Source organism: Pongo pygmaeus, chromosome 23 (genome assembly GCF_028885625.2).
Source record: "Pongo pygmaeus isolate AG05252 chromosome 23, NHGRI_mPonPyg2-v2.0_pri, whole genome shotgun sequence".
NCBI lineage: Eukaryota > Metazoa > Chordata > Mammalia > Primates > Hominidae > Pongo > Pongo pygmaeus.
This window is the reverse complement of record NC_085931.1, coordinates 11263657-11276495: the sequence shown is the minus strand read 5'-3', so window position 1 is coordinate 11276495 and position 12839 is coordinate 11263657.

Below are 12839 nucleotides of genomic sequence, written 5' to 3'. Positions count from 1 at the left end.
TTCCTTTGCATTCCATTCCATATTCCATTGCATTTCATTTCACATTCCATTCCATTACATTCCACATTCCATTCCACATTCCATTGCATTCCATTCCACATTCCATTCCACATTCCATTTCACATTCCATTCCAAGTTCCATTCCATTCACTTACATGCTCCATTCCACCTTCCATTCCACGTTCCATTCCACGATCCATTCCATTCCATTCCATGAACCATTCCACGTTCCAGTCCACATTGCATTCCACATTCCATTAAACATTCCATTCCACATTCCATTACATTCCATTTCACATTCCTTTCCATTCCATTCCACATTCCATTCCACCTTTCATTCCATTCAACATTCCATTCAACATTCTATTCCACGTTCCATTCCATCCTCCATTGCATGCATTCCACATTCCATTCCACACTCCATTCCATATCATTCCACATTCAATTCCACATTCCATTCCATTACTTTCCATTACATTCCACATTCCATTACAGATTGCATTCTATTGCATTCCACATTCCATTCCACATTCCATTCCACATTCCATTCCATTCCATTCCACGTTAAATTCCACGTTCCATTCCACATTCCATTCCACGTTCCATTCCACGTTACATTCCAATTCATTCCACGTTCCATTCCACTTTCCATTGCATTTCATTCCACGTTCCATTCCAACTTCCGTTGTACATTCCATTCCATGTTCCACTCCACATACCATTCCACGTTCCATTCCACGTTTAATTCCACATTACTTTCCACCTTCCATTAAATTCAAGTTCCATTTCACATTCTATTCCATTCGATTAAACTTTCCTTTCCACATTTCATTACACATTCCCTTCCACGTTGCATTCCACATTCCATTGCACATTCCATTCGACGTAACATTCCACATTCCAATCCAAGTTGCATTCCACATTCCATTCCGCGTTCCATTCCATTCAATTCCACGTGCCATTCCATATTCCATTCCACTCCATTCCATGTTCCATTCCACATCCCATTCCACATTCCATTAAACATTCCACTACACATTCCATTCCATTCCACATTGCGTTCCACATTCCATTCCACTCCACATTCTTTTCCACATTCCCTTCCACATTCCATTCCATTTCATTCCACATAATATTACATATTGCATTCCTTTCCATTCCAGATATCATTCCACATTCCATTTCATTCCATTCCACGTTCCATTTAACATTCCTTTCCATTTTATTCCACATTCCAATCCACATTCCATTCCACATTCCATTCCACTTTGCATTCCACATACCCTTTCACATTCCATTCGACATAACATACCACATTCCATTTCACTTTCCATTCCATTTTTTTTCCACATTCCATAACACATCCCATTCCATTCCATTGCACACTATATTCCATTACATTCCACATTACTTTCCACATTGCATTCCTCGTTCCATTTCATTCCATTCCACGTTCCATTCTACTTTCCATTAGAAATTCTATTCCTTTCCATTCCACGTTCCATTCTACGTTCCTTTAGAGGTTCCGTTCCGCGTTCCATTCCACATTCCATTCCATTCCATTCCATGTTACATTCCATGTTCCATTCCAATCCATTCCGCATTGCATTCCTTTCCATTCAACATTCCTTTCCATTCCATTCCACGTTCCATTCCACGTTCCATTCCAAGTTCCATTCCATTCCATTGCACGTTCCATTCCATTCCTTTTCACGTTCCATTTCATTCAATTTCACATTCCATTCCACATTCCAATTCACTCCATTCCACTTTCCATTCCATTCAATACCTCTTTCCATTCCATATCACATTCCATTCCACGTTGCAATCCACGTTCCATTTCGCGTTCCATTCCATTCCATTCCTTTCCTTTCCAGATTCCATTCCATTCCATTCCACATTCTACTCCACATTCCATTCCTTTCAATTCCACATTCCATTCCACATTCCATTCCATTAAATTTCACATTCCACACTATTCCCTTCCACATTCCATTACTTTCCATTCCACATTACATTCCAAATCCCATTCCACCTTCCATTCCACATTCCATTCCATTCCTTTCCACGTTCCACTACACGTTCCATTCCACATTCCATTCCACATTCTCTTCCATTCCATTCCACATTGCGTTCCACATTCCATTCCACATTCCATTCCATTCCACTTTCCATTCCATTCCATTCCACGTTCCCTTAAATTCCATTCCACCTTCCATTCCACGATCCATTCCATTCCATTACACATTCCATTCCGCATTTCTTTCCACACATCATTCCATACCATTCCATTCCACATTCCATTCCATTCCACATTCCATTCCATTCCATTCCACATTCCATTCCATTCCATTCCACATTCCATTCCATTCTATTCCACATTCCATTACACATTCCATTCCTTTCCACATTCAATTCCATTTCACATTCCTTACCATTCCACATTCCATTCCATTCCAATTCATTCCACATTCCATTCCTTAATACATTTCATTCCATTCGATTTGATTCCACTTTCCATTCCATACCACTTTACTTTCCATTGAATTCCACCTTCCTTTCCTTTCCATTCTATATTCCATTCCATTCCATTCCAGATTCCATTCCATTGCATTCCGAATTCCATTCCATTCCATTCCATTCCAAGTTCCATGCCACATTCCATTCCAATTACACTTCCGCAATCCACTCCACATTCCATTCCATTCCATTCCACATACCCTTCCTATTCGATTCCATTCCATTCCAGATTCCATTCCATTCCTTTCCACATTCCCTTCCTATTCCATTCCATTCCATTCCACATTCCATTCTGTTCCATTCCACTTTCCATTCCACATTCCATTCCACATTCCATTCAATTCCATTCCATTCCATTCCACATTCCATTCCTATTCCATTCCACATTCCTTTCCTATTCCATTCCATTCTTATTCCATTCCACATTCCTTTCCTATTCCATTCCATTCCATTCCATTCCACATTCCATTCCATTCCGTTCCACTTTCCTTTCCACATTCCATTCCAATCCATTCCAAATTCCATTCCACAGTCCATTCCATTTCCATTCTATTCCATTCCACCTTCCATTCCACATTCCATACCATTCCAATCCACATGCCATTCCGCATTCCATACAATTTCCATTCCATTCTATTCAACATCCCATTCCAGATTCTATTCCACATTCCATTCCATTCTATTCTGTATTCCACTGCAAATTCCATTCCATTCAATTTCACATTGCATTCCACATAACTTTCCATTCCATTCCACATTCCATTCAACATTCCTTTCCATTCAGTTTCACTTTGCTTTCCATCCATTCGAAATTACATTCCATTCAATTCCATTTCACATTCCATTCCATTCAATTCCACTTTGCATTCCATTCCATTCCACATTCCATTCAATTCCTTTCCACTTTGCATTCCATTCCATTCCATTCTACATTCCATTCCATTCCACATTCCATTCCATTCCTTTCCTTTCCCTTTCAATTACATTCCATTCCACTCCATTCCACATTCCATTCTATTCCACATTCCATTCCATTCCATTCCATTCCCTTTCCACTCCAATCCATTCCACATTCCCATCCATTCCACGTTTCATTCCATTCAATTCCACATTCCATTCTATTCCATTACATTCCTTTTTCCATTCCATTCCACATTCCTTTCCACTCCACATTCCATTCCACGTTCCATTCCACGTTCCATTTCACATTCCATTCCATTCCACGTTCCATTACACGTTCCATTGCACATTCCATTCCATTCTATTAAACATTCCTTTCCATTACTTATCATTCCTCTCTCCAATACATTCCATTACATTCCACATTACATTCCACGTTCCAATAGACATTTCAATCCACCTTACAATCCACTACATCCCAGGTTCAATTCCCCATTCCATTCCATTCAATTCCACTTTCCATTCCAATTCATTCGACATTCCATTCCACATTCCATTCCATTACATTCCACATTCCTTTCCACATTCCATTCCAATCCATTCCACTTTCCATTACATTCCATTCCACATTCCACTCCACATTCATTTCCATGCCATTCCACATTCCATTCCACGTTCTATTGCATTCCATTCCATTCCACTTTCCATTCCATTATATTTCACATTCCATTCCACATTCCTTTCAATTCCGTTCCACTTTTCATTCCATTCCATTCCACTTTAGATTCCACATTCCATGCCACGTTCTGTTACTTTACATTCCGTTCCAAATTCCATTCCATTCCATTCCACATTCCATTCCATTCTATTCCTCATTCCGTTACATTCCATTCCACATTCCATTCCGTTCCATTCCATTCCAGTTTCCATACCTTCCCATTCCATTCCAAATTCCATTCACTCCATTACTCAATCCATTCCATTGCATTCCACATTTCTTTCCATTCCATTCCCTTCTATTCCACATTCCATTCCATTCCATTCCACATATCATTCCATGTTCCATTCTTCATTCCATTCCACGTTCCATTCGATTCCATTCCACATATCATTCCATCTTACATTCTTCGTTCCATTCCACGTTCCATTCCACGTTCAATTCAAATTTCCATTCCACGTTCATTTGCATTCCATTCCTCATTCCATTCCACATTCCATTCCATTCCATTCCGCATTCCATACCTCTAAATTCCATTCCATTCCACATTCCTTTCCATTCCATTAAAGATTGCATTCCACATTCCGTTGCATTCCATTCCACATTCCATTCCCTTCTATTCCACATTCCATTACATTCCATTCCACATCCCATAATTTTCCATTCAACATTCCATTCCACATTCAATTCCACGTTCCATTCCACATTCCATATCACATTCCATTCCACGTCCCATTCCATTCTATTCCACATTCCATTCCATTCCATTACACTTTCCATTCCATTCCATTCAATAGCATTCCACATTCCATATCATTCCATTCCATATTCCATTAAATTCCCCTCCACATTCCATTTGACATCCCACTTATTTCCAGTCTACATTCCATTCCACATTCCATTCCATTAAATTCCACATTCCATTACATTCCAATCCACATTCCATTCCATCCTATTGCCCATTCAATTTCACATTCCATTCAGCAATCCATTCCATTCCATTGCACATTCCACTCCACATTCCATTCCACATTCCATTCCATTCCATTCCACGTTACATTCCACGTTTCATTCTACATTCCTTTCCAGGTTCCATTCAATGTTCCATTCCACATTCCATTTCACATTTCATTTCACGTTCCATTCCGCATTCCATACCATCTTCCATTCCACATTCTATTCCACGTTCCATTCCACTTTCCATTCCATTCAAATCCACCTTCCATTCCAAATTCATTCCTCTCCATTTTATTGCATTTCATTCCATTACACATTCCTTTCCTTTCCATTCCATTCCACATTCAATTGTATTCCATTCCACATTCCACTCCTTTCCATTGCACCTTCCATTCCGTTCCATTCCATTCCATTCCACATTCCATACCATTCCGTTGCATTCCACATTCCATTCCTTTCCATTACACAATGCATTCCTTTCCATTCCACGTTCCATTCCATTCCATTCCACCTTCCACTTCATTCTATTCGACATTACATTACATTCTAATCCACATTCCATTCCAGCTCTCATTCGACGTTTCATTCCACCTTCAATTCGAAGTTCCATTCCACTTTCACTTCCATTCCATTCCACCTTCAATTAAACGTTCCATTCCAATTTCCATTCCATGTTCTGTTCCACATTCCATTCCATGTTCTATTCCACGTTTCATTCCATCCCATTGCACATTCCATTCCATTCCACTCCACCTTCCATTCCACATTCCATTCCATTCCATTCCACATTCCTTTCCACATTCCATTCCACTCCATTCCAACTTCCATTCCACATCCCCTTCCATTCCATTCTATTACACATTGCATTCCATTCCATTCCACAATCCATTCAACATTCCACTCCATTCCATTCCACTTTCCATTATATTCCATTCTAACTTCAATTCCTCATTGCACTACATTACATTACATTACACATTCCATGCGACATTCCATTCCATTCAATTCCGCATACCATTCCATTCCGTTCCACATTCCATTCCATTCCATTCCATTCCAACTTCAGCTCCACATTCCATTCCATTCCCTTCTAAATTCCATTCTATTCCATTCCAAATTACATTACACGTTCCATTCCACGTTCCATTCCACTTTCCATTCCACGTTCCATTCCAAATTCCATTCCACATTCCATTCAACATTCCATTCCAGATTCCATTCAATTCCGTTCCCCATTCCATTCCACATTCCGTTTCATTCCATTCAACATTCCATTCCATCCCGCTCCACATTCCATTCCACATTCCATTCCTTTCCATTCCACATTCCATCCCACGTTCCATTCCATTCCAATTTACGTTCCATTCCACTTTCCATTCTACATTCCATTCCACACTCCATTCCATTCATTCCACATTCCATCCCACGTTCCATTCCATTCCATTTTACGTTCCATTCCACTTTCCATTCCACATTCCATTCCACACTCCATTCCACATTCCATTACTTTCTATTCTACATTGTTTTCCACATGCCATTCTACATCCCATTCCAAATGCCATTCCACATTCCAGTCCATTTCATTACACATTCCATTCAACATTCCATTAAACTCGATTCCACATTCCATTCCATTACATTGCACATTCCATTCGGCATTCCATTCCACATTTCTTTCCCCATTGCTTTCCATTCCATTCCACATTCCATTATACATTCCATTACACTTTCCTTTCCACATTGCATTCCATTCCATTCCACATACAATTCCACATTCCATTCAACATTCCATTCCCCTTTCCATTCCATTCAGTTCCACATTCCATTCCACTGCATTCCATTCCATTCCACATTCCACTGCATTCCATTCCACATTCCATTCCATTCCATTCCACATTGCATTCTTCCACATTGCATTCCATTCCGTTGCACATTCCATCCCATTCCATTCCACCTTGCATTCCACTTTCCCTTCCATGCCAAATTTCATTCTATTCCTCTCCACATTCCATTCTACATTTCATTCCGTTCCATTCCACTTTCCATTCCACATTCCATTCCATTCGATTCCACATTCCATTCCACTCCATTCCACATTCCATTCCACATTCTTTTCCATTCCATTTCACATTGCTTTCCATTCCATTCCATTTTCCATTCCATTCCATTCCAAATTGCATTTCATTCAATTTTACATTCCATTCAATTACATTGCATTCCACATTCCATTCCATTGTATTCCACTTTCCATTCCATTCTATTATTTTCTACTTCCCATTCCGTCCCATTCCACGTTCCATTCAATTACATTCCACATTCCACTCTGCATTCCATTCTACTTTCTATTCCACGATCCATTCAACCTTCCATTACACATTCCATTCCATTTCATCCCACATTTCATTACACGTTCCATTCCATTCCATTCCACATTCCATTCCATGCCACTTTCCATTCCACGATCCATTGCAAGTTCCAAGCCACGTTCCTTTCCACATTCGATTCCACATTCCATTCCTTTCTATCACATATTCCATACCATTCCATTCAACTCCATTCCACAATTCATTCCATTCCATTTGACATACCATTCACATTCCGTTCCACATTCCATTTCGTTCCTTTCCACATTCCATTCCACACTCCATTCCACATTCCATTCCACATTCCATTCCGTTCCATTCCACATTGCATTCCACACTCCATTCCACATTCCATTCCACATTCCATTTCGCATTCCATTCCATTCCATTTCATTCCACGTTCCATTCCATTTCAATCAGTATTCCATTCCATTCCATTCAACGTTGCATTCCATTCCACATTCCAGTGCATTGCACTTCCGATTCCATTCCATTCCATATTCCATTCCACATTACAGTCCAGATTCCATTCCACATTCCATACCCTTCCTTTCTAGATTCCATTCCACATTCCATTCCTTTCCATTACACATTCCATTTAACTTTATATTCCACATTCCATTCCACTTTCCATTCCACAGTCCATTCCACATTCCATTCCATTCCATTTCACTTTGCTTTCCATTTCATTCCATTCCACATTCTATTCCATTCCACACGCCATTCCTTTGCATTCCACGTTCCATTCCACATTGCGTTCTATATTCCATTCTACATTACATTCCATTTTTTGCAAATTCCATTCTACATTCCATTCGACATTCCAGGCCACATTCCACACCGTTCCTTTCCACATTCCATTCCACATTCCATTCCTTTCCATTACAACTTCCGTTTCACTTTCCCTTCCACATTACATTCCACTTTCCATTGCACATTTCATTCCACATTCCATTCCATTCCATTCCACATTCCATTCCACATTCCTTTCCATTACATTCCACATTCCATTCCAAATTCCATTTCATTTCATTCCACATTCCATTCCATATTCCATTGCTCATTCCCTTCCAAATTCCATTCCATTCTATTCCATTCCATTCCACATTATATTCCATTTCATTACACATTCCATTCCTCATTCAATTGCACATTCCCTTCTACATTCCATTACATTACATTCCACATTCTATTCCACATTACTTTCCATTCCATTACATAATCCATACCACATTCGATTCCATTCTGCTCCACATTACATTCTATTACATTCCACGTTCCATTCCACTTTCCATTCCATTCCATTCCACTTTCCATTCCACATTCCATTCCATTCCTTTAATTATTCCATTCCATTCCATTGCATTACACATTTCATTCCATTCCATTCCACATTAAATTCTATTCCATTCCAAATTGCATTCAATTCCATTCCATTCCAGTTTCCATTCAATTTCATTCCATTCAATTGCACATTCCATTCCACATTCCATTCCCTTCAATTCCGCATCCCATTCCTTTCAATTCCATTCCTTTCCAAATTCCATTCCCTTTCATTCTGTTCCACATTCCATTCCCTTCCATTCCACATTCCATTCCATTCCATTTCACATTCTATTAAATTCCATTCCACGTTCAATTCCACAATCCATTGATCTCCATTCCACATTCTATTCCATTCCTTTCCACATTCCATTTCACATTCCATTCCATTCAATTCGACATTTCATTCCAGGTGCCATTCCATTCCATTCCTCATTCCTTTCCACATTCCATTACACGTTCCAATCCATGTTCCATTCCATTTTCCATTCCACTTTCCATTTCATTCTATTTCACCTTTCATTCCATTCCATTCCACGTTACATTTCATTCCCTTCCACATTCCATTCCACATTCCATTCCACATTCACTTTCACCTTCCATTCCATTGCATTCCATTCTATTCCATTCCACATTCCATTCCATTCTATTCCGCATTCCATTGCATAACATTCCACGTTCCATTACATTCCATTCCACATTCCATTCCACGTTCCATTCGACGTTCCATTCCTTTCCATTCTATTCCACATTGCATACCATTCCATTCCACTTTCCATTACATTCCATTCCATATTCCACTTCATATTCCTTTCCATTGCTTTCCATTGCACCTTCCATCCCACATTCCTTTCCATTGCATTCCATATTCCATTCCATATCCCATTCCACATTCCATTCCACATTTCATTCCCCGTAATATTCCACAATACATTCCACATTCCATTCCACATTTCATTCCCTGTAATATTCCACAATACATTCCACATTCCATTCCACATTGCATTCCACGTTCGTTACCATTCCTTTCCACGTTCCATTCCAATCCATTCCACGTTGTGTTTCATTCTATTCCATGTTCCATTCCAGATTCCGTTTCCGCATTCTATTCCCCTTTTCATTCCATTCTATTCCACTTCCAATTGCATTCAATTCCACATTCCTTTCCATTCCATTAAATTCCATTCTACATTCCATTATATTCCATTCCACACTCCATTACATTCCATTCCACATTCCATTCTATTCCATTCCATTCCAATTTCCATTAAGTTCCATGCCATATTACTCTCCGTTGCATTACACATTCCATTCCTTTCCATTCCACATTCCATAGCATTGCATTCCATTCCACATTCTATTCCATTTCATTCCACATTCCATTCCCTTCCAATTTATTCCAGTCCATTCCACATTCCGTTCCATTACAATTTCCATTCCATTCCATTCCATTCCATTCATTTCCACATTCCATTCCATTCCACATTTCATTCCCTTCCATTCTGTTACACATTTGATTCAATTCCATTCCTCATTCCATTCCATTTCATTCCACATTCCATTGCATTCCATTCCATTCCATTCCACATTCCATACCATTCCGTTCCATTACACTTTTCATTCCACATTCCATTCCACATTCCATTCCATTCCATTTCACTTTCCATTCTATTACATTCCATTCCATTCCACATTCCATTCCACATCCCTTTCCCTTCCATTCCACATTCCATTCCATTCCATTCTACATTCCATTCCATGTTCCTTTGCAAGTTCCATTCAACGTTACTTTCCAGTACATTCCATTCCATTCCATTCCATTCCATTCCATTCCATTCTGAATTCCTTTCCATTCCATTCCAAATTATACTCGACATTCCATTCATTGCATTCCACATTCCATTCCATTCCATTCCACTTTCCATTACACATTGCATTCCATTCCATTCCACGTTGCATTCCACACTCAATTACACATTCCATTCCACTTTCCATTCCGTTCCACGACACGTTGCATTCCACATTCCATGCCACGTTCAATTCCACATTCCATTCCACATTCCATTCAACAATCCATTCCACGTTCCATTCCATGCCATTACACGTTCCATTCCACATTCCATTCCATTCCATTCCATTCCATTCTGAATTCCTTTAAATTCCATTCCAAATTATACTCGGCATTCCATTCATTGCATTCCACATTCCATTCCATTCCGTTCCACATTCCATTACTTTCCATTCCACATTACATTCAACGTTCCATTCCACATTCCATTCCACTTTCCATTCTACGTTCCACTTCACGTTCCATTCTATGTTCCCTTCCATTCCATTCCACGTTGCATTCCATTCCATTCCACATTCCATTCTACTTTCCATTAGACCTGCCATTCCTTTCCACATTCCTTTCTACGTTGCATTAGTGTTGCCATTCCACGTTCCACTTCATGTTCCAGTCCATTCCATTCCACGTTCCGTACCATTCCATTCCAAGTTCCATTTCATTCTACTCCACTTTCCATTCCACATTCCATTTCACATTCCATTCCACATTCCATTCCATTCCTTTCCAATTTCAATTCCATTCCATTCCATTCCATTCTACATTCCATTCCGTTCCTTTCCACTTTCCATTCTTTCATTTCCAAATTCCATTCCGTTCCATTGCATTCCACTTTCCTTTCCATACCATTCTGCATTCCATTCCATTCCATTCCACGCCATACTCGAATCCATTCCACGTTCCATTCCACGTTCCATTCCAATTTCCATTCCATTCCATTCCATTCCATTCTGGATTCCTTTCCATTCCATTCCGAATTATATTCAACATTCCGTTCCATTCCATTCCACGTACCATTCCACATTGCATTGCACATTCCCTTCCACGTTCCATTCCACATTCTGTTCCGTGCTATTCCACGGCCCATTCCACCTTCCATTCCATCTTCGATTCCACGTTCCATTCCATAACATTCCACATTACATTACATTCTATTCCATTCCACATTCCATTGCCTTCCTTTCCACATACTTTTCCATTCCATTCCACATTTCATTCCATTGCATTCCAAATTCCATTCCACATTTCATTACCTTCTATTCCACATTCTTTTTTTTTTCTTTTATTATTATGATTATTATTATTATTATTATACTTTAGGTTTATGGCACATGTGCCCAATGTGCAGGTAAGTTACATATGTATACATGAGCCATGCTGGTGTGCTGCACCCAGCAACTCGTCATCTAGCATTAGGTATATCTCCCAATGCTATCCCTCCCCCCTCCCCCCACCCCACAACAGTCCCCGAAGTGTGATGTTCCCGTTCCTGTGTCCATGTGTTCTCATTGTTCAATTCCCACCTATGAGTGAGAATATGCAGTGTTCGGTTTATTGTTCTTGCGACAGTTTACTGAGAATGATGATTTCCAATTTCATCCATGTCCCTACAAAGGACATGAACTCATCATTTTTGGCTGCATAGTATTCCATGGTGTATATGTGCCACATTTTCTTAATCCAGTCTAACATTGTTAGACATTTGGCTTGGTTCCAAGTCTTTGCTGTTGTGAATAATGCGGCAATAAACATACGTGTGCATGTGTCTTTATAGCAGCATGATTTATAGTCCTTTGGGTATATACCCAGTAATGGGATGGCTGGGTCGAATGGAATTTCTAGTTCTAGATCCCTGAGGAATCGCCACACTGACTTCCACAAGGGTTGAACTAGTTTACAGTCCCACCAACAGTGTCAAAGTGTTCCTATTTCTCCACATCCTCTCCAGCACCTGTTGTTTCCTGACTTTTTAATGATTGCCATTCTAACTGCTGTGAGATGGTATCTCATTGTGGTTTTGATTTGCATTTCTCTGATGGCCAGTGATGGTGAGCATTTATTCATGTGTTTTTTGGCTGCATAAATGTCTTCTTTGAGAAGTGTCTGTTCATGTCCTTCACCCACTTTTTGATGGGGTTGTTTGTTTTTTTCTTGTAAATTTGTTGGAGTTCATTGTAGATTCTGGATATTAGCCCTTTGTCAGATGAGTAGG